The 24,873-nt window shown below is 40.9% G+C and overlaps 1 protein-coding gene across 3 annotated transcripts in view; it reads left to right on the forward strand.

The window, feature by feature from the left end:
• Positions 1-24,873, forward strand: part of LOC126236979 (organic cation transporter protein-like) — a 306,544-nt gene that overhangs the window by 104,126 nt on the left and 177,545 nt on the right. The window lies entirely within an intron of this gene.

The raw sequence follows: 24,873 nt of genomic DNA on the forward strand, positions 1-24,873 counted from the left end.
TGGAACGCTATTAATGATTGCAGAAAGATCTTCCCGTCTACGTTTCCCGCGCAACGTAGTACAACGTTCTTAATTATTTTCTTTGAGTTTGATGTATGCCACGAGTCAGCTCCACCAATAATTCCATATAGAATTAATACAACAACAGATAAACAGAGATGTCACATTGTAATTTTAAATTAATGTTGCATTTGGTAAGTGCACGTATAAATAAGAGACAACGGAAGTACAGAAAGTTCCACAAATGAAATGTAATGTCAAAAACAGAAATTTTTCATATTTCTGTCTTCGTCCACGTTTTTGCATTCCATTTATAGCTCATTTCCGGAGACTTTTTCCGCTGTCAATAACTTCTGAGTACTGTGCCTTCAGCGTACATTGGTAAACAGAATAATTTTAAAATTCATAGCCACTTCATATACTGGGAGAGGACAAAAATGAAAACTCAACACATGACCATCCCCAACACGATGTAGGAAACCCATTGGCACTCGAAACAGCTTTCAGCCATCTCAGAATGGGTAAATAAAGGTCTTGTGTTGTTTTCAAGGGAATCTTATGCCGTTCTTCCTGCTAAATAGTGGAAAGTTCAGGTAACAGCTATGGAGGTGGATAGCGATCACGCGCCCTCCAGTCCGTAGACGATCACAAAGGCTCGACAATACTGGGAACAGGAGCCCTGGCAGTAATGCGAGCAAGCAGAGTAACCATGGGGCCTCATGGAATACCAAGGTATCGCTGCCCTATTCATCGCCGAATCCCCGACATGTTTCACTCTGGACGCGCAAACTCGGCCAGAAGTTGGAAACAGTTTTAAACAAGACTCATACGACCAAAGTACTTTGCCCCGTTGCTCCATAGTCCAGATTTTTGATGACTTCGATACCACGTTTTCGTGTTACAGACATTTGTATCAGTAAAGAGTGGTTTTGGATTTACAGTTCGCTCTGCGACGGAGTTACCTTCGCGCTGTTTTGATGTTGACATGTTTCGCGAGTGCGACATTCAGTTCAGCAGTGACCTTTGCAGATGTCCTCTTATTTTTCGTCACAGTTGACGTCAGTGACTGTCACGGTCACTCAACACACACTTCCGTCGGCATCCTGACTTAGGGGATATGTCTTACTGCGCCGGCCAGTGTGGCCGGGCGGTTCTAGGCGCTTCAGTCTGGAACCGCGCGACCGCTACGGTCGCAAGTTCGAATCCTGTCTCGGGCATGGATGTGTGTGATGTCCTTAGGTTAGTTAGGTTTAAGTAGTTCTAAGTTCTAGGGGACTGATGACCTCAGCAGTTAAGTCCCATAGTGCTCAGAGCCATTTGAACCATTTCTGTCTTACCGCTTTCACACTGTGCTACACAAATCTTCCTTTTGAAACACCAAACACTGCATCACCCTTGGTTACGGAAGCATCCAGCATACGAGCAACACGTTAGAATTCAGTTAGCTCTGAAATGACGACTCACAACTCCACAGAACGATATTTCGACCATGACTGACACTTGCAATTTGTTGAGGACATAGCACAGGTGCCGTTCATGGTGACAAATAGCGGCACAGCCTGCAGGCCTGCGTAGTAACTGCATTTATGTCCAAGCATACATTTCTCTTGGTATTACCAATCTTTCGTCCAACTCTTGTACCCTGCAGAAGAAAGCTGCCGTTCTATGATAGATGCAACAGCTATGTTTCTCTACACAACCTATATCAGTGAGATAGAGCTACACGCCAATATTTAAAGTAAAGCTCTTGATCTTTCTTTCACAAACTATTGTGACATATACGTAACATATAGTATATGTGTGGAGCTTTCTGTCGGTGCTAAGCCAAGTACTTTGTTGAAGAAAGGGATTTTCAGTACACTCCCATCGTTGAAAATTAACTTCCTGTAGAGAATGATCCTTAGTTTGTAGCGACGAGAACATTGTGGTCATAAATCTACACTGGTATCCATGATGACATGAAACGACCATCAAAATGCAAACCTTGCGAAAGTGAAAAATTTGAAAACTACAGAAGTTTGTACAGTAAACTTAAGCAGTATGCGACAAGACAATTATTCACTATCAAGCAGCATATGAGTACATCCGTTAGAAAGGGGTAACTTTCTTACTTTCTGGCTTCAGTTTCAATACGTATTACCAGTTTCAAGGTACACCTAACATGCGTAGTGTTACTGCAGGGATTTGTGAATGAAACATTATTTTGATAAGACCTGATCCTCCAGCACAATTTCAAGGCATTTCTTGACAACGATCGTATGATTACATTCCTGAGTTTAGTCAAGAAAACTATGTTTGCCGCCAAGTAGCAACGTAGGGTAAACAGTCAGGCCCCCGAAATAAAAAAAAAAAAATGGTTCAAATGGCTCTGAGCACTATGGGACTTAACATCTATGGTCATCCGTCCCCTAGAACTTAGAACTACTTAAACCTGACTAACCTAAGGACATCACACAACACCCAGCCATCACGAGGCAGAGAAAATCCCTGACCCCGCCGGGAATCGAACCCGGGCGTGGGAAGCGAGAACGCTACCGCACGACCACGAGATGCGGGCTCCCTAAATCAGATAACTTGTTCACAGAATACTGAATCTGTTACACAACGCTAAGAAATTAAATATCGTAATCCGTTTTCTTAGCAAGCCACACAAAGATCTTTTCTTTTTAGAAAATTTTACACTCACAGCATATAAACTTAAACTAGCAGAGAATGACAACATCCTTACGCGATGCACCCAAACGAATAAATTTTTACTAATATATTGTTCCACTTATACAAAAGGTGAACGACATAGAAAAAGAATATTCGTAAACTGAACTAGGTATCAAACAGAAGTTTGCTGCAAATAGTGGCACATAAAGAAGTAAGCAGTATGCTGCACTGGAAACAATTATGCCTTTGTGTTGCTTGAGGTTCTCGGCGAGTCGTCGAATGTTCTTATGAGATTCCCCACAATATTTCATCAGTACAACTGGCAGACATATCCAGGTGTGACAGACACACAGCTGAGGTACGGCTGAAGCCTCCAATTTAGGGCAGTCTAAGAAGGAAACGGGCAAGGGTGAAAGTGCTGAATTTTATACCAAGTAGCGAAGATTCCATGATCGGTAGCTTAAAGAACAGCTACGCTATATGTCGGGCGATGATCCAAGGACTTCGGCGCATGAGCCAAGTCTGTTCCTGGTCGCTGCCGTCGGTCAGACCAACGCCCTCTGTCGGAAACCGCAATCTGAAATACGCGTCCGCGCTAGCGTGTTATTACCTTCGTCGTATCCATCGGAATATTCATGTCGCCATCCCTTACATGAGAGACAGTATTCCTTCGTTATCACCCACAGCTCCGGTTACGATGCTGTGTTAAATAGTAAACGTGTATCTCTTATCACAATATTTGTTGATTCGCGAATTTCCACGTACTCTTTAATTACACTGTGTCAGTACGAAAACGTAGAGGAGAGAATTTTGGTACTGTTGTAGACCATATTGTGCCCCGTACTGAGACAACGCTCGGCCACTAGCAGATTTCTCTGGTTGATCCAGACGTCTGTGTCGAAGACGTTCGACGCATCCCCCTTCCACAGTGCGACAAGCTTGTCCGGTGTATCACTTCTCGCAACTGCAAGGAAGCTTACAAACATCGGGCTTTGTCAAACCAAGCTTTCCTTTAGTGAGCCTAGAAGAGTTCGGTGTTTCGTCAAAAATAGAAACATAAGGTTAAATGCGCCATCCGCCCGTCAATGAAACTCTGAGCTCCTCTACGCTCTTGGTTTGAGAAGGTCCGGCGTTAATAAGGTTCCTTATTGTCGCCACAAGTCATACTCGTACTTCGGACAAACTTCTCGCGCCGTGGAAGACAGTTGCGTCGAAGGACCAGCCGCAGAAATCTGCTGGTGGCCGAGCATTGTCTCAGTATGTGGCACAATATGGTCTACAACGGTACCAAAATTCTCTCGTCAACGTCTTCGTTCTGCGACAGTCTAATAAAAGAAGCGGTGGAAATTCAAAATTAGACAACTCTTGTGAAAAGAGGTACAGGTTTTGAACTTAGCACAGTACGGTTCCAGCGCGGGCAGCTGGGCTGGCAGCGGCCACAGTGGGAACTGTTAGCCATCGAAGGGATGTCGCATCGGTGGAGACATAGATATTGAGAATACAACGGAGAGGATGGCTACATCCCAGCGCGGATGCGTACTTCGGCGTGTGGCTTCCGGGAGATGGCGTTGGGCTGGCCGACGGCAGCGACCAAAACAGCCTTTCCACATGCGCCGAAGTCCTTGGATCATCGTCCGACAGATAGCGTACCTGATCTTTCCGATACCGATCAGGGAATCTTCGCTATTGGGTACCGAATTTAGTTCCTTCACGCCTGCACGTTTCCAAATTAGTCTGGAATAATGAAGCGGCTTCATTCATAGCTAAGCAGTGTGTCGACGCATCTGAAGATGTTGGTCAGTTGCGAGGATGAAATATTGTGGGAACTTCAGAATGACGTCCGATGCCTCACCCGAGAACATTTTCTGCAAGTTTGTCTCTCTTTTCTACCGTCCTGCCGAAGCAACTACTTTAAAAAAATAAGCGACATACTTTTTAATGACATTCTATACCTTTTCGAGAAACAAGTTCAGCAAGGTTTTTTAAGATTTACAGTGACATTTACGGCATGAAATTACGAACTTTGGCGAGAGACATTAATGTTTGATGTTAACTGCAGATAAATGTTAACGAGAGTAATATCGTTTTGTTATTAGTCTGCATCATTGTGAAACACTAAAACAACCATATAACCTAAATACATTTTAATAGTCCTGAACAGAATAGTTGCAATAGTGGTAGAAACTTTAGTTTTACAATTGACACTACCTAGTACCCAAAGAATTTTGCTCATATTGACACCTTACATCAAACAATTCCTAAGTTCTAAATATTGCAATTTTCCATAATCTGACTACAGAATTTAAGAGAGATACACGCATCAGATTTCTTTTCTTTTATACTTACGACACTATCCACAGAAATTATTATAATTCACATTCAAAATCCGAAGCTGAACCTGTATTTCCGTACATTATGTAACTACCACGAGAGACTGTACATAGTTTTGTGAGATTGCCGAACAATTCATCCGTGTGAAAAACAGAATCTTATACAATTCCATAAATATTTGAGATGAACAGCTTAGTTAAATAATACTGTACATCCGTAATCACAGAGTCACACGCATGCTGATTGTGTCTTGGAGGCCGTTTTCAGTGTCTTGTGCAGCCTCGTCTAGCTACAATTCAGTCCTGCAGCCGTGCACAGGGATGGCCTCACAGGAATCAGATGCCATCGTAAAATGTAGAGTTACCTCTACTTCCACTTGTTCAACTGATAAATTTATTAACTGTTAAAATAATGATACCGAATATTAAAACGAGGATGTACATTGTTCTAACAGAATGACATTCAAACTAAAAACATTTGTTATTAGGATGAAAATCGTTTACAGTGTGTTATGTAAGCTTACATTAAGACACCGAGTTTCTATACTCTATTCGAGAGGTCTCTCAGCAATAATTTAACCTGTAATTTCGAACAAATAAATTAGTTCATTTACTCATCTTTTGGATCTGCAGCTCTCGTCCTTACTGTCAGCATTTTCAGTTAAATTATAGGATATGGGTTCCGCCTTTTTGCAAACACACTGCCTTCTTTTTCTAAACATGTTCCAGCAGCTCTGTGCCATCATCAGTGGGTTGTTTGTTTACTGAAAAACATGGTTTTACATTATGTGACTTTGCAGGACCAACTCTATAATGTCCTGCACTGATGGCTTGTCATGTTTTGTTGTGACTGAGCCTTCTTCTTTTAGATTCCGAGGACACTGGACACACATATTAATGTAATTCATTTCTTCATAAACGCCTATGTTGCGTTTCCTAACCCCGTCGGTGGAAACACAACATAGTTCTCACTGCATCTTGCGAAGTAAAAAGACTTTTGTAAAAAATTACATTAATATGTGTATTCAGTGCCCTCGGAATACAATAGGAGGAGGATCAGTCGCAACAAAACACAACAAGGTATCAGTGTAGGACACTATAGAGTTGGTCTTGCAAAACCACATTATGTAAAACCACGTTTTTCGATAAAAAAAAGAACCCACTGATGATGGCAAAGAGGTGCTGAAATATGTTTGGGTAAAAAGCAAAAGCAGTAGGTTTGCAAAAAGGCTGAACCCATATCCTAAAATTCATTTACAATACTAAATGTTCGAGAAAAGTCAACGACTCGTTGAAGTATCAAAAACTTCAGCATAACGTGAATAGTTAGATATGGTGTCGATTTTTCTTTAGTCGAACTTGTACGTTTTCTGTATTACATCTTGTTTCAGTCTGATAATGCATATCCCCTTGCTTACATGATATCATTAGCTAGTTACCAAAATCCTGTACTGTGTACGGGAGCAGAGTTGTCAGTTAAAAGCAACAATTAATACTGAAAACAAAGTTATTACCATAACACATCGCAAGGTACAGACTAAATTGAATAGATTCTTGAACAGAGATCTCTCTTATTGATATACGACATTGGATTTTCTAGTTCTCTACACACATTTCCTTAGCAAGAAGTTTTAGGGATCTTCGAGAATCCTCAAATGTTACATTTATTTTAGAAAAACGGCAGGAGGTCGGAACCGAGTCTGAGGCTTGCAGCCAGCCAGCGACTCAAACCGTTGCAGCCAGCCAGCAACTCAAACCGTTCGCTCCATATGTCGATGAACGGGCAGCAGCAGTGCTCGTGATTACGACCATGGTCTGCTGGCATCCATTCGGAATCTGTTGTGCAAGACGAGGCAACGGCCGTCATAAATTCTCGCTCCCTGCAGCTGCCGTCCCACGTAATTGGTTTGATTGGTATAGACGGGAGTACGTCGAGCGTCCTTGTGCCGTTCCGAACGTATCGGAAAAAATCTTACCTCCAACTTGTGTCTTTGGCCTACTTTGACGCTAGCGGAAACGATGTGAAAAAATGTCTAACCCACTCGAAAAAATAAGATATTATCACAGTCTGCTGAAGGTCCCACCGCACATTGGAAACGCTGTAAACCTACTCGTTTGTTCCCTTCATGGAAAAAAAGTTACCTGAAGGTATCCGTTGCAAGAACAGTACCGTCGAAGTTCTGCAATAGAGCTCATAAACAAAATTAAACATGCAATACTGGCCTGTAAAGCTTTTTCCTCGTTCCATCTGTTTTGCTCGTAGAGGAGTCACTGAGAACTGGAAAATTGGCGTTAAACATCACATAGAGCTCTGCGTGGTTACAGATACCTGTGGATACTGGCAGTGATAACTAGTGTGTGAATAAAATCCTGCGCTGATGCACATATCTGCAATGTACCTGTGGATATCAACGAAATTGATTGTGTTTATAAATGCTAGTATATACACATTACGATTTCTTTGTCTATTAGAGTTATATGCAGATAAATAAGATTTGGTATAGTGTCAGGGATTTGTCAAAGTTTCTCTTTTATGTATTTATAAGCAAAGAGCGCAAGTCTGGTAAGTCATCAAACGTTTTGGTGAATTAATGTAACTTTTATGAACGAGCTATTTGGCTAGCATTTAACAGTAAATAAAAGGTGACAATAACTTGCCACACGACTTCATTTGACTTCCTAAGGTTGTGGAAATGTTCCAAGAAACTTTCACGAAACCGATTCAGTGATTATGACAGTTTTAAGTTATGAAAAGTATCAAGAATATGGCAGGTCATGTTGTATGAAATTATCGCCATGATCACCATGTACTTTCAAAGCCTGTCTAATGCAAATTACAAGGCCTGACTTAAGACAAAACTGAATAGCTTAAAGTGATTTACAAAATCTTAATATCTGTGGACGCTAATAAAAAGACTTGCGGTTGCAGACACGGACAAGGGACTCACGGATGCAGCACATTCCTCTGCCATAGACGACGACTTCCATTACAGAAGCACACGACAATTCCGTAATCAGACAAGGACGTCTCCCGGGGATCCTTTAAATGATCTAGGCCACCTAGGGGAAACCACTGTAAAGCTACATCTGGATGGCCGATCAGGGATTGACCTGCTCTTCCGAAACGCTAATCCATTCCCTTAACTAGAGTTGGTGTCATGGAAAACGTTGTCATCGTAATGAGGAATGTGGAAATACGGCTTGGTGTAGTCAGGTGTTGATTTTGGAAACCTTTCAGAACTTGTGTGTCTCTAAAACTGCATAAAATATGTTAACTGGTTCTTCCGTCACTTCTTGATAGAACGTCATAATAAAAAATGGATAACACAACACTGCGTGTTTGTAGAACATACGTAATATTGTGCTCTGAATAATGCATGTTTCTAAAGCTGCTAGCGGCCCACAAGGAGAATGAAGTCCTCCACATATGTACAACATCCACTATACGGTACTCGATCGGCTTCCCCGATATTATAATCAAGAAATACCTCCTCGGAACAGCCGGGGACTAAGAATACAAAATTCAGCCTAAATTGGAGATATACGAACTCTTCGCCAGGCAGTGAAGGCCGCCGTGTCATCCTCTGCCTTGGGGCGTTATGTGAATGTGGTGCAGAGGGGCATGTGGACAGCACGCCGTCCTCCAGCCATTTTGCCGACTTTCCAAGTCGTGGAGCCACTACTACACTGTCAAGTAGCACCTCAACTGGCATCACGAGGCTGGGAGTATCCCATACCACTCCTCCTACCAAGGAATAATCCTTAGCAGTACCGGGAATCGATGCCGGCTCCTCCGCATGGCAACCATCTGCGCTGACCACCCAGATGCAGAGGCGGACAAGTGGAGATATGGTCACTGTCTCACTATCACGGGTGGAAGCCCTGGGAAGTTCGGAAATTTCTTCACAGACTGCGTACAGGAAAAACAAACTCGAAAGTAAATCTTCTAAAATGGAGACGCATTGTACCATCCACCCTCTAAAGTTGTGATGAGGGCCAGGTATTCCTGCCCCGATCGCCCCAACCACAACAGCCTCATGTCACAAAATCCTGATGTAATTGACGTTGCCTGCTTCTGAACTAAACTAACAAAGATTCTTTGTAATATATAATTTTTAATATTTAATTTCTGTAGCAAGCTTTGTGAGTGTAAAACAGTTCTATTACCGTAACCTGTACTTTCTTTTTCATTTTTTAATGTGTAAACTGTTTCTTCTGACACGAATAAAAATCGGTGTGGCAGAACATTTTCTGTTTTATCCATTACAAATAGTTGATGAAAGCCTGCTGCAGTAAGAACAATGGATCTGTTTATAAAATAACTTTTTCTGCTGTGAGTCACGATTTTCTTTTTATTTATTTATCTCATGCACTATGTGATTTTTGAAATGATTCGCATTTTCGAGGCTGTAAATTCAACTAAATACTTAGGGATTACAATTACAAATTACCTAAATTGGAACGATGACATAGATAATATTGTGGGTAGAGCAAACCAAAGACTGCGATTCATTGGCAGAGCACTTAGAAAGTGCAACAGGTCTTCTAAAGAGACTGCTTACACCACGCTTGTCCGCCCTATTCTGGAATATTGTTGTGCGGTGTGGGATCCGCATCAGGTGGGACTGACGGATGACATCGAAAAAGTACAAAGAAGGGCAGCTCGTTTTGTACTATCGCGAAATAGGGGAAATGGTGTCACAGCCATGATACGTGAATTGGAGTGGCAATCATTAAAACAAAGGCGTTTTTCGTTGCGACGCGATCTTCTCATGAAATTTCAATCACCAGTTTTTTCCTCCGATTGCGAAAACATTCTGTTGGCACCCACGTACATAGGGAGAAATGATCATTACGATAAAATGAGAGAAATCAGGGCTCGCACAGAAAAATCTAATTGCTCGTTTTTCCCGCGTGCCGTTCGAGCGTGGAACGGTGGAGAGATAGCTTGAAGGTGAATAGAAGAGTAATTACGTAGATGTAGATGTAGACACATCTGTCTTTTTCATGTTCCACTGAGGATGTAGTCTTCTGGTGTAGACTGTGGCAGGAACTTCGAACTCCACCATATTCCCCTATTACTGTCAGTAATGTGTCACTCACGTATCTGCTATAAAATATAATTTTCTGTAGCCAAAGTTCTTGCATGTCAAGCAATTTTTGTATGTCAGATATAGTACCAGGTATACGTAAAAGATACCATAGGTAGGCCATCTGGCTGCTTATGAACGGTGGCATTAAATGTAAAATAGTTGTAACTTAGGGTTAGCTGAAGGAGTTCTATCAATACGACATTATCTTTGTGTGTAAGTTCCTTATGTTTCGTAAGGTTTTTTTGGGTTACTGCTAAATCTTCCTACATAGGTATGTTTGAGTATAGACTGGCAATGTTCAGTGATAAATGGTGAATTGGGACGTTTTGCGGCTTATAGTTTTTCAAGTAATGCGATGCTGGTTTTTATGGAATCTATAGTTTCATATGGATAATTTTTCATGAGTATTTAACTTAGCTTCTGTGAAAGTATGTATGCTAGAAATTTTTGGAAATTTGTGGTAAGTTCCTATGGAACCAAACTACTGAGGTCATCCGTCCCTAGGCTTATACACTCCTTAATCTAACTTAAATTAACTTCCGCTAATGACAACACAACACCCATGCCCGAGGGAGGACTCGAACTTTCGACGGGGGAGCCGCGCAACCGAAGCAAGGCGCCCTAGACCATGCGGCTACCCCGCGCGGCATGTTTGCTGGTCTTATTATCGAGGTGACTGCTGGTGTTAGTGGATATCCTTCTTTGTGTGTTTGTGGCTGTACTCTTAAACGTGATCGCTTTGGGTTCACAAGGTAATATATTTCTTTTCAGTTCTGGTGAAGAGGAAATGTGTGTTCTTTTAGTACTCCTTAATTTTACTTTGAAATTATTTTGTTGGGTCTTGTTTTATGAGCTGAATATTATTAGTATCAAAGGATTCATGTGCACTACCTGAGTGCTTTTCAGCTTATTATTTATGAATTTTAATGGTTTTGGATCTTTTTTTGTATTTTTATGTCTATACATTTCTTCCTAATTTCTTTTTCATCATGCTTGCTTACTTTGTGTCTAATTGCTGGTTTTGTATTCGCATTTAATTTAGCAGCATCATCTGTATTTTTAGTTGCAACTATGATTTGTTTTGGTAGCCTATATGATTGTTTAGACTCGTTCTCATGTTGTATCGTAGTCCTTCATGAAGTGACTTTATGTGTGTGTGTGTGTGTGCAAATTATTCAAACTATACACCCTCTGCCCAACAGAGTAGTGTATCGTCCTCTGTGGACGATATATAGTGCTACCTCTGTTGACTATATGAAAAATATTTCTGTGGCTGTTTGGTTTTTGTACAGTTGGTGTTTACGTACGCATACTATACATCGCAAATTGAATGTTGTTCAATATGACTGAGTTTCCGCTTAAGTGGACTAAATGAAAACGGTAAGTAAAGCATTTTTTCTCAAATTCGACGTTGACTCTGTTAGATAAGATCGATCATTACTTAAAAAATTGGACACTTTTATATATTACAATAATAGAAAGCAGAACAACGCAGCACCTCACACACAGAAAAACTTCACGAATGAATGAAGCACTTGAAAATGGAAATCAATCCTGTAACGCATGGTGCAAGAGATAAAGAAATGAAAAGAAAATCGTGACAGGCAGAAGAAAAAGTTATTTTATGAACAAAGCCATTGAAAAGTTATTATGGAATTCAGAGAGCTGTCTCGATTTCGTTCTTCACTACGAGTGAGTGTGGTGCTGTCTACAATTGTGCCATCCTCAGCTAAGAAGGAAGATAAAAAAATATCATGTTCCCTAGAAAAGTCTCCAACTATCATCCATGGCCAAGATGAGCACAAATCCTGTTCTTGTAGTAACAGTGAGCAAGTGATTCAGGCAGAACCTTAGCCTCAGGATGAACCAGAATACCTTGGCCTCCTGGTAGCTTTGAGCTGTCTAGGAAAGATGCGCTACCCCATCTTCTCAGTGGTATATGCTAGCTCGGTCAACTCTGTCGTTATCTTCTTTGAATCTGTTAATGGAGTGTGAATTATGTAACTGTCACTAGTAGAAAGGAATATCAGAGTTCAGTGACCCATCAAAGTCGAGCACTCTTGCACTCTGATGAGTGCTTATGGAGTGTAGTACGAATTGTGTTTATAACATTACAGCTAAGTAATGGATAAAAAATTAGTGCCTATCGTATTTCCTGGAGAACCGGACAATATCAATGTAATCTGTGAACTTGGTATCTCCATCCGATGGACGAAAGGGAGCAAGAAGCGCCTTTTGCCCTCTATCGGCAAGTGGAGAGAGGTCTATAACGTAACCGTGTACGTTGACACATAATCTACTGAGCAAGAAAAAGAGGAAATGAAACCACAGTTTTTCGTTCTGTGCTGGGACAGTTTCTGACGGTGAAAGCTTCTTTTAACACCAGCTCTCGAGCCAGTTACAGAACCTTCGTGATCGGATGACCCTGTTATATCATGATTTAACTACGTCGTCTCCGTGGGTTGGCCATATTAAGTAAACCGCAAGTACACAAAATCTAAAAATCATCGGTACGTCGTTTTTGGTTTGTCTTAAAGAAATGATTCCTCTATACAGTATCGCTATGGTGATAGTGCTCAATCAACGCAAGGAAGTATGAATGAGTTCCGCCGAATAGCAGCCGATAACACGACATTCTTGCAGAAGCACGAATTATGTAGACGGTGTTGTAACTGACATCTTGTTGTAGGATGTGTATTTCTCTGCAGATCACATTTATGCAATGAAACTTTCGGAAGAAAATTCAAATCATTTCAGATTTAAGTTTGTGTAGCACATTTCATGGTTTAAACAAAAACAGTGGCAAAACCATTGACAACAGAACATGCATTGAAACATTTATCCTTTTGACGCGATCCTTTACACTCCAAATACTTTTTGCCAATCATTAGACTATACACGTATAAAATACCTTAAAATATTTCTGTCATTTTTGCATCACATTCTCCACACCTCCAAGAATTCGGCTGTAGCAATCAACATTATTTGGGAAATGGCTTTACCTGCTGTTTGTAGATTTTAATATGGTATTTCACATTCAGGACAGCGATGACAGCGTTAGAAATCTCGGAAAAGATCATCACTTGAGCAGTTGAGAGTTATAGGAATTCAGATCCCATGGTAAGCAACAGTATAAGATTTTAGGTACGTGCGTAAACAGGACAAGATTTACATGCTCTCCCTGATGACGTTTCTTCTTATGCTGAAAACTACGGAGAAGACGTTACGATCCAACCGAACAGGTATAAGTGAGGTCTCCAGAACACTCTCAAAGATCTCAACTTCGAAAACATTCAACCCTCTCCCAACACGCTCCAAAACATGACATCAAAACGTAAAGATCTCAGCATAAAAATACGCTGTAGAGCCTAAGATAAACGTCAGAAATATCGAAGAAGTGTTAGTAAACAAAACAGAAGAGGAGCAATGCTCAGAGACTTGGAGTTAGTCTAACCTTTCTACTAGTGTGATACTGCTAACGAAAGTGTGATGTCAAATGCAGAGGAAGTAAAGCACGAGCTATCTCGTAAATCTTGAAGTTCGAGGGTGCTAAGCAGGACAATAAAGTTCAGCATTTTCTGAAATAATGTTCATTTCGTATCACACTATAGCTGTAAATCAGTTAAAGTAACGAAAAAACTGCGTCTTTTAAAATATCTCAGTTCCATTGGCTGTGTGAGGTGTCAAAACCTTGTATAAAACGGAAAGCCCTGCATTATTATTCAGAGCGATTTAAAGAAATTATAGCGAGAAAGAGCGAATGTCTGTGGGTTGGACGTACTGTAGCCGCGCGGGATTAGCCGAGCGGTCTACGGCGCTGCAGTCATGGACTGGGCGGCTGGTCCCGGCGGAGGTTCGAGTCCTCCTGCGGGCATGGGTGTGTGTGTTTGTCCTTAGGTTGGTTTAGGTCAAGTAGTGTGTAAGCTTAGGGACTGATGACCTTAGCAGTTAAGTCCCATTAGATTTTACACACGTTTGAACATTTTTGAACATACAATAAGAACAACAACCACTGGGTTACTTCACTAAACTTAGATTCGGTTGGGACGACCCGAAGGAGGACAACTGTGACGAAAATCAAGGACGTTGGCAAGACCTGAGCAGGTGTCAAGGCCTTTGCACAAGACTGAACCAGGTGGAAAATAAACTGCTGTTTTTTTTTTTTCCTAGCGATGAGAATAAATGTGTGTTGCTTCGTGATTAACCACTTGTTCATATGCTCATTGCCAGTTAAAATGTACTTTTTTCGAAAGTGTTAAATTTAAGCTAGGTGCACAAATAATTTTCAACAACGAATGGAAGAAGCTAATACTACCATTTGAAATTTGTCCTGCAAGGTAAGATTAATATTACATGCAAAATGATGAACACATTGAAATTAAAATAGGAGGCTTATCTCCGATCGATCGCTAAATGAAAGCCACAGTGAAAATCTGGCGAAGTTTTGCACAGATGTAATTCCGTCATGAGTTGACACATAGCTGTGTCTACTAGTAAACCCAAAAGACGGAAACTGTAACCGTGGCCGAAACATTGGTTTCTCTAGTATAGTTTTTTTACGTTATTAAGTGATACCAGAAAACGTTTTTGTCAATTGCACAGGTGTGTTGCGAAGTGCCTCTAATGTGTCCGCCTATCGCGTCACGTCGCACGCTTCAGTTCAGGCTGCACAGCAACCACGTAAAGGTGCCACGAAAAAATTGTCTCCTGTCATGTGTGAAGTCCTGTTGAGGTGTTTCGTCTGATTTCATGCAGCACACATAAAGTAACTATCATGACTTTCCATCTTCATGACAATTCTCGCCAGCATACTGCAAGCGCAACGAAAAAGCTCCTGTTGCGTTTTCGATGGGACGTGTTTGATCACACACGATACAGCCCGGACTTTGCTCCCTCTGATTTTCATCTCTTCATTCGCACGAACCGCTGGATGGGTTGGCAGCGTTTTGGCAGAGACAACAAGCTGCAGAGCAGCGTACGGAATTAACGGAAATCACAGGCTGCTGCTTCCTGTGATGAGAGTGGCGGAGAGTTGGTACCACGCCACGACATATGTGTAAGTCAGAGCCTCGACTATTAAGAGAAGTAGCTGGAAGATGTAGCTAAATGTTGCTAATAACACATTTTTGATTTCCACTGCGGTTTCCATTTCGCGACCGATCGGCGATTGGAAAAAAATTAGCCCTCGTACTACGAATTTACAACAAAGTTACGGAACCAGCTGAAGAGTTTTTGTATTCGGAACAGTTGAAGAGAACGAGTGTATAAAACGGAAAAGATACAAACATAAAAGGAAGACTGGCCCGAAATTCTCTTGAATAGTTAAGTAAGGTTTCAAAGCGGAGAATCCGCGCTGTCTGAAACGAATAGTTTACAGTCATTCTGTATTACCAGTTTTGACTTATGGCAGCGAGACATGGAATTACAATAAGAATACCATTCAAAACCAGTGGGTTGCTCACTGAGCAACATAATAAGGCTTTTTGGAAATTACTAGGAGGGACAGTAAAACTTACAAATGGACTGGAGTGGAAGTTGTTTTAATATTAATTTGATCGGGGCATGCAGTCAGACAAATGGATACTCACTGAATCAAGTAAGTTCACCCGATGACGTAATGGGTGATGCATAGACGATATTAGAAAACGTACGACAGCAACATGAATAATTACGTAAAGACTGTAATTCGTGGAATACTCTAGAGCGGGCTTTATTCAGTAATGAATGTCAAGTGACTGGAGGTGGTGGTGGTGGTGGTGACAGTGATGAAGTAACAAGGGCAATTAGTAACTAAAGATAAGATAACTGTGTTATTTAATTATACAGTCACAAACTCTGATGAGTTATTTAATTAATGTTGCCACAGCATACATTCCGCCAGGTATTAAATAATTCCATCTAGAGCTCCTGCTAAGTCTCCCATTAAAGAAGCAAATGCCGATACCACAATTTTTCACTTTTAAGTATAATTTATCCTGAAGGATCTGGATTTCATAAATATATTTGTTTCGAGAGTCCTGCTGTCTCTATCGACTACGTCACAGCAAAGAACCAGTTATATTTCTCTCCAGATCAAACTGTATTCCTACATGGTGCAAACTAGCTCGACCATACCAGGGGCTTTAAACGACGGTCAACAATGTTGATACGTTGCATCAACCTCAGGTTCTTATAACTTAACGGTGTGCGCCCATTGCCTGGTTTCTTTTGCAACGTTCAGATTATTGATGTATCTCCATAATACAAAGCTTTCACATTGCATTGTAATAGTTGAGACGGTTAACACAGGTATGTGATTAGTATTTTACCTAAAACGCAGTAATAAATCAGTGTGCGAAGGATGAAACCAGTTGTTTATTTCAATTATAGCCACAAAGTGATACAGCCATGACTCAGTTGCTCTATTAACGGCTACCTTAAGATCTGTATTGGTTCGTTATAATCTAACACATAACACAAGTTCTGTGCATGGCAGCTTCAATATTAAAAAAATACTGAACTGTATCTCTCAAACCTCTCTATCTTTATAAAACATTTTCCTTGTTAGATTTTGTGTGTAACTAACAATATTCCAGCGATATTACATCTACCCTTAAATGCTACGGTAGTACAACTGTAAAGTTGTATATAAACCGCCAGCAAGATACAATAATGTTAAATTTCGACCAAGAATGCTCGCCTACCACTAACGAAAAGAATGAGTATACAGAATATCACGTACATGCGTACAGTAATATGTGGGCACTATGAAGAGAGCCTTGGATTACAAACGAATACATGAGAATAAAAAAATAAATAAAAAAAACATGGGGAGAATTCGTCAATCAGCTGTGGCAGAGACCACTTTGCAATGAGGAAACCACAGGAGACTGTGTGATAAGACAGAGATCCTGGTACTTTGATAACCTCTACAGAGAAGCAACAGAGATTGCTAAATTCGACAAATAATTCTTTCGGAAAGGATAAGATGTTATATTCAGCGGCACCCGACTTTCAGTAGTGGAGTGGAAGCGTAGTGGTCTCCATCCAAGCAACGATAGCAGTAGTGTATGATAACAAGCGACAGCGGCCAGCTGCAATCCAATTTCAAAAACATGTGACATCGCGCCCCTACGTTGATTCATCTCGATAGGGAATTTCAGCTCAGTTTTCAGCGAACCATTGTGTGCAGTGAACGAAAGCCACGACTCCTTCCCTGAAGATGTTCTTCGCAGGTGGGTAAGAAAGTTCAGAGTTTTCCAAAAAGTTCACCAGGCATAATACCTCGGGACATTTTAATAAGTGTGGAATATACGGCGTTGAAAGCTTCAAATTTTATTATGTAAATTACGCTGTTACAGAAATTACAGATGTTCAAATACAAGCAATTTTCTCTCCGCAAGACAACGGCAATAATACTAAACGATTCTCTTTCTTTTATCCCAGCATGAAATTCATTAGTCTACATCTACATCTACGCTCCGTAAGCCACGTTACGGTGTGTGGTGGGATGTAACTCTGATGCCACTATCATTTTCCTCTTTCTGTGTCCTGCGGGTGCTTGGGAAGAACGACTATCTATAAACTTTCGTATGAGCTCTTCAATTTATTTTGTTATTGTACCACATATTCTATCGATTTATATTGCGCTGTTCTGCTTGAGTGTAACAAACATAACGTGCCAGTAAATACTGCGCTACAATATTACTAGCGGGATTGACTACCCGTAAATGGTGGTTCTAGACATCTTTGGCTGCACCATAACAGCTGTCCCTATGTTATGATACGGCAGCTTTCTGCACTCGTATTACTTTTGGATGTAATCTAGTAAACTATTGTGTTGTATTTGTGCTATACGTGCACAGGAACGCGGTGGGTGCCTTTACAAATGTAGTGGCTAGTTAGTCAGATGCGATGTGAAGCTTGAGGCTTGTGATAAGTAACTAACTTCTTTTATGAAGTATACATGTATACGAGACGTTCCCTGTAGACAGACAACGTATAAACCAATGTCACAATTTTTGTGGATGTATTTCAGGTGGTTGAAAATGACTCACAGTCGAAATTAGCTGACACCGCAGACAATAAATGTATTCCAGCTTGTTTGGGCCATTTTTTGTTTCTCAAAAGGTTCAACTTTCCTTTGTGTCCATCACATTGGAACTAAATGATGTCAGTATCTGCTTATCTGCTCTTTCTAGAAAAAATACTCTCGTAGCATTCTTGGTGGATTTATTAACTGTAATAACCATTGTCGGTATGACCACCTCATTATCACTAATCCCTGTCTCAATACTGACACAGTCGATAAGTCAGACCTGTTTGTAAGCTACGAGATATGAAATATTTCCATTGCGCGTGGGCAGTCCAACGTACACGAATATCGACAACACCCCATAAATGCTAGATTGTACTAGTATCAGGTGACCTGGAGAGCCAAGCAATGAAGATCACTGGAATGTTCATCAAGTTACCTCCGTGAAACCAAATAGCTTTTACATGTGTCATTGTCCTGTTGAACCATGGTACTTCCATCAGGGTACTCCAGTACCAGAAATAGGTGAAAGTAGTTATCAAGACTGTCTACATAACGTGCCTCTGGCTTTGTCTCCTGCAGCCTGACAATGGGACAGTTCTGAGACCATGTGGACACACCCAAGACCTTGTTGACACGCAGGAAGCATAGATATATGGGACACACGCCGCACTCTTACGAACCCTTCATCTCTGTCCAACTGAAACCGTGAATCATCGGACCATGCTACACGCAGCCACTATTCCATGGTCCATGTCAGTCGTTGATTTCTGTGTCGAGGTGTCATCAAACACTGCTGAAGCCTATGCGGTCCATGTGCCTCTCTACACCCCTCGTAGAAATTGCTTCCTTATGCCCCACACTCAAATCGGCGGCGATCAGGCACATCAGACTGTCTATCGGTCAAACGCTTGTGGTCATCCTGTGCAGTCGATTGCGCGTGTAAAAACATTGTCTCTGCTATAATGAAAATCAGCACTGGACGCTGTTGACTGTGGAGACCCAAATTCACATGTAATCTCCGATATATAAAGGGGTTAGTCAAAGGGCAACGAGACTGATGGAGAAAAAGTAAGTAAACTGATTGTTATTTCAAAAGTAATTGCCATAACTGTTAATATAATTATCGCACTGTGACAGAAGTCGGTCAGTGCCTTCACGCAAAAATATTTGCGGTTGCCTTCGTAACCATGATTGCAACCAGACGTGCACCTCTTCGTGCGAAGCAAATCGACGGCCACGAATATCTTTATCGAGGACTTCCAAAGTATGGAAATCGCTTGGGGAGAGATCGAGGACTGTATAGAGGGCGTGTAAATTAAGTTTACATACTGTTTTCCATCTATCTCGTTTTCAATTGACTGCTCCTTTCACTATGACCCATGAATCTTGCACTGATTATCCTTTCCCCGTTCCAACTCAACTAACTCGCGACGAGCTGCAGTGTTCATTAATACTTGTTTTAAGAGACTGCTCAGATACCGTGCTACGCTCGCGTCGTACGCCGCATCTAGCAGCAACATTCGGGTGTCACATAAGGAACATTTCCAAGTGGTATAACCTTTAGCGAGACTTTTGGACACCAGTTTATATTCACCTAATTTTTTTATTTGCGTTTTAGGCACATGAAACTAAGTTACTGTACCTTACAGGGTGAAATCGAGTATACCCACTTGCTTGTTCATGCGTAAACACCTTACAGTAACGGCATTCTATACACAGGGTAGGCGAAATAAAACAAGTCCGGAAAATATTACATGCAACTTAAGATACGCAATCCATCATACGTCATGCGGCTGATTATGTAAGTTGTGTTGCCTATCTTAAGGTGCAAGTAATATTTTCCGGACCAGTTTTGTTTTGGCCACACTGCGTATTGCCTCAGTCTTTATCCGAAAACCGAAATTCGCCAACTACATTATTCATGTGCATACGTTTGCTGAGGTTGGCATTCAAATTCATATTGCAAATGTAACACCTTAGGGTTAATCCTCATTAGATCCTAGAATTTTCTCTGTCAGTGAATGCGCTGGATGGTTACAAATAAAGTGCAGCAACTCACATAGATCCACTGTGGGCTGTAACTATCGTATGACAGCAAAACTTGATAGATATTCTAATGCTTTAACGTAGAACCGGCTTACACTGAAGAGAGAGTTCCAGTTTTGAACACCACGTACCACAACTGGGGCTGTACAGCATTTTCTCGACGTCTCCAGTGCTCATATTGACCAAACTGTATAATCAGTCGTTAATATTATCGACATTAAGCTTTTCTCACTTATTTGTCCTTTCCTAATGCATGACATATGGAAACATTTCCACACGTCTTTGTTGTATTCACAGCTCCAAATTTGCACCTGGTGGCAAAAATTTGAACTAACTTTTTCCAGCTTAAATCGGTTCCACGTTAACGCATTAGAATACCGACCAAGTTTCATCTCTGCCCATGCTGTCTCTGTTTCCTAGTGTTTGTTCTGCGGAATAAGATCCGCTGTTTTCATGATATGACAAATCAGTTTTATTTTGCCTCTTTTGCCTAATGTCCTTTCCGCTGCCACGGTCGTCAGTTAACCCAAGGGAAGGAAACTGTCAGCGCTACCTGTCTGTGAATCGTATAAATTTTGTTCTATGTGTTACCGTATTTTAATTATTCGTGTATCGTGTTTTCCGACACGGTCTAGGGAGCAGCCCAGTATTCGCCTAAAAGAGCATAAAAAACCGGCTAAAACCCACACTTAGGCTGGCATATATGCGAATGCCGTAGAAATAAAAATAAATGAAGAAGACGTACATGTTGCACCGTGATTCGTAGTCTACAGCAGATTGTGGGCTCTTAACAGACTGGGTAAGCCAGGTTGGATGAAGGTAAGTGCACGTCTAGTACAGCACTGTGGTCTTCGAACCTACTTGGGAGATGATACTATCTTTACTTTTCTCATGTATTTCTTACTAAATACACAAAGAAACATCAACCATAAACCGGTATAATTACATGTAGTACCCTTATTTAAGCATTTCATTGACACTGCCATTCGACTAATATTTTTCTACGCGCACAAGATCGATCAGAGAAGTGGTGGAGATTTTATAAAAAGAATTATAATTCTCTTTTGTGCTTAAGCAGTAAGCACGTCTCATAAGTGATGTTCGGTAATATGAGGGGAAGGCGTTGTTCCTTTTGTTGATGCCATTTCTGAACTAAGCAGTCCCAGCATTAAAGACCTTTCTTAAAGCAATCAGGCGTGGTTTTCTGTATCTCAGTCGGACTAATGTTCATGGAAATTTTTCAGTGATTCTATGTAGCTATATGCAGGTCAGTGACTCCGGCTTCTACTTAGAATGACGAATACGCCAGCAAACGAAATGGTGTAAGCTTCCGTTAGTGATCGTAGACACTTTATATTCAACGTTTTACGTACGAAGCAGCAAATATGCAAAATGTTCTTTAATTTTAATCATTAACCACGTAAGTAACTAACCTTTCACCTCAGCGGCTGCGTTCTAAGGACATTATATCCTTGAGACAGAACGTTAGGCATAGCTTATCCTTTACAAAACACGCTGATACTTTGCTGAGGTTGAGAACTGTCCCTTTCTATGATTTCCCGATCTGAAGTAAGAGGTTGAGAACTGACTCTTTCTATGATTTCCCGATCTAAAGTAACAAACTACGAGTTATCGTACTTGTACAGGCAACGAAATTAGAACAACAATGTTGAGCATGACGAGTAATACCTCAGTACCCTATTGAACAGATCTAGGAGAAAGTTACAGATAATCAAATAATAGCAAAAATGTTCGAAAACAAAACTATTGTCGAGAGCAACATTTCCCGACTACATTTTTCACTCTTTCCCTTGTTTAGAGAAACGATGCACATCATTCTTGCGTAAGTCTATAAATGGAAGTTAAAGTGTTGACACAAAAAAGAAAACTTTGCTGAATATGGTAAATGTGAAAAAACATCTTTAATGTAGAAGTTAAAGCTGTCCTTAGAGCAACGTTGGTTTGAAACGCTACACGGCTTTACTAAGCATGTTCAGTTTGGAAGTGGTATGTTTTCTTGTTCCACCGAACTGTTAACCGACTTTTACTCAATTATGCATTATAGCCTACAGTGTCACGTGAAAATTCGAATTACCGTGCAGCCGACCATTTAACAAACAGATTCAGCAATGTCGATGATTACACAGTCGACAAAACTGCTGCATTTGTTGTTGTAACATGTCAAAATATTTCACGGAAGAAAGCTATTAGTTGACGATAAATTAGGAAAAGTCGACGTTAATGAAGAACAGAAACAAAACTTGAAGAAAAAATCATGAGAGAGATGCTAATATTGTACACTGCCACAGAAAATCCTCTTGTTTTGAAGGAAGTGAGAAAAATATTTATGAGGACCTTTCTTGCTGACTTCGTATTTATAGTAATCATAGTAAGAACTCCTCTCTTCTTGTCCTGGAAGGACCAACAGATCTAAAGAACCTTAGTTGGTACAATTAAAATATTGTTGCGAATCTACGTACTATAAAGGAGAAAATTGGTTTTGAAGCTGTTTCGAAGGCCAGTTGCAGACGCAAGAGCACATTCTGCGTATCAGTCGTAATCTATTTGCTTCAGCTGACTACAGAAACGGTCCAGTAAGTCTGCTTAGTAATTCGCAGTTACTGGTTTACCGATTTTGCTGATAGTCACTCATTATTTTAAGCTGAGAGACTAAAATGAAAGACGCCACCACTTTTGTTATATTTCCCGTCGAGCAAGGGGTTTTACATTTTTCGGTAGTTTCACTTTCGTAAATCAATTTTTATTGAAATTTTTCCTCCAGGCTTTAATAATAAATGTTTTCTTCGTACAGCCAGTTCTTCAGATTTTCCTTTATCTTTTCTGAAATAAACTTCCTTGAGGATTTTTAGTCTGGACGTAACAGGCTCTCTTTAACCACTGCGCAACACTTGTCTCTATACATTTCTATGAAACTTGTGACAATAGTCACTTAAAATACCTGTCAAATAAGAACTACATGCTGTTTGGAAGTTTCTGCAAAGCCTTTACGAGAATCTCTCTTACCAGAAACCATACTGATTAACAAGATTTCCAGCTACTTCGTAGAAATTGCCATATAAGATTCAATTCACTGCCCACGTACGCTGAATAATGGAATAGTTACTCCACATTGTCATTGCCCTTTCGTTTCTCCATTCCTGTAATCTCCGAAACAGTGCTCCGTTTTTGCTAATCTTGCTGCCTGTAAAACGTTTACGTAATACACCTTTGCCTGGCTTCTGACCTTTTAAGAGCAAGAGAATTGAACTTAAAGCTGCCAACGTGCCGTTGAGAATCATACAAACTAAGCAAACTCATCACCAAAATTACATGCTTCTTTTTAAACGCAAAATTTCTGCCAATTCATCCAGAGAATTTTATCCGTAGTCTGATGTTGATACAAATTCGGCCAATACGAAAATAAAGAACAGTAAGGTCACTTCATGTGTTAATATTGCGGAGTTTACACCGTAATATAAGGTGGTACTGGAATCGAGCACAATACAGGATGCCATACAAGTCTGCGGCAATAGCTGACATTCTCGCCAGCTAATGGAGCGAGGCGCTGGCGTTGATACCCTCCGACTGATTCGAGCGACACACCGCCAATTGACCCATAGTTCAAAGCTTCGATATGTCTGGGAGCGCCGGTCCATCAGTTCGATTGCCTTGAGCCCTTGAGCTTTTGATTCGCTTCCATTCTCTCACAGTCCGTATAGCGCGCAAGGAGATACAAAGAGATCGCCATAATACGACAGCTCGTGTCTGAGACAAACGTCAGTCGACAACCAATGAGCATCTGATCGATGGTGGTCAGGGACGTAGATTACGTCACGGTGACGCCTTTCAGTTATAAATACATTGTAAAAAGGTCGTGTCGGAAGTGTATATCTGTTGCTAAACAGCAAGTGGCCCCATACCTTGACAATCGATAACATATTTTTAAGACATTGGTGCTGATAATGAAGACCAGCGTAGATTATGCTGCGCCAGCTTTTCTACTGTAAAGTAACAAACATAAATCGTCGAAATGACCTGTCATTCTGTGATTATGCGATTGTCGAACAAATACTAGAAGCTCTCACATCCACTGAATATCTGGCGGTGTGCGTAATGAGCTATTTACAGTACAACGAGCACATAGTTAACTATAGGAAAGGCAACTGCCAGAGTGAGAGGAATCTTAGAGAAGCGTAGTCCATGCACGAAAGAGATGGTTTACAAAATCCCCGTTCGACGATAGCTGGGAATTACTCGTCGGCCTGAGACCCTTCCCACATAACGACTGACCGAGAAAATAGCATAGATCCAAAAAAGAGTGGCGCGTTTCGTCGCAGGTTCATTTAGCAAGCGTCACAGAGATGCTCATCCAATGCTAGTAGCAGGTGTTACAAGAGTGGGACGTTGTGCATCCGAGAGCGTACGTTCGTTTAAATGAATAAAAGGGTAAAGGGGGTGTTATAAAATTCTACAATTCCAGACAACGGATTCCAAGTGCGTGGAAATATCGACAGAAACTACATGAAATCAAGTAACTAGATTTACACACATTCCTTAACACCTTTATCATACAAAAACTTTGTTCTTTTCATGTAAATGAGACTAGCAGGAAAAATACCAGCATGTCGCTCTTTAAGACTGGGAGCTCTCACCTTGACCGAAAGTACTGAAAAAATTTAACTGTTGACGCCTTCAGGAGAAGCGCAAAAACGCAGCTCATATTAAAGTATGA

Source organism: Schistocerca nitens, chromosome 2, assembly GCF_023898315.1.
Source record: "Schistocerca nitens isolate TAMUIC-IGC-003100 chromosome 2, iqSchNite1.1, whole genome shotgun sequence".
NCBI classification, from domain to species: domain Eukaryota; kingdom Metazoa; phylum Arthropoda; class Insecta; order Orthoptera; family Acrididae; genus Schistocerca; species Schistocerca nitens.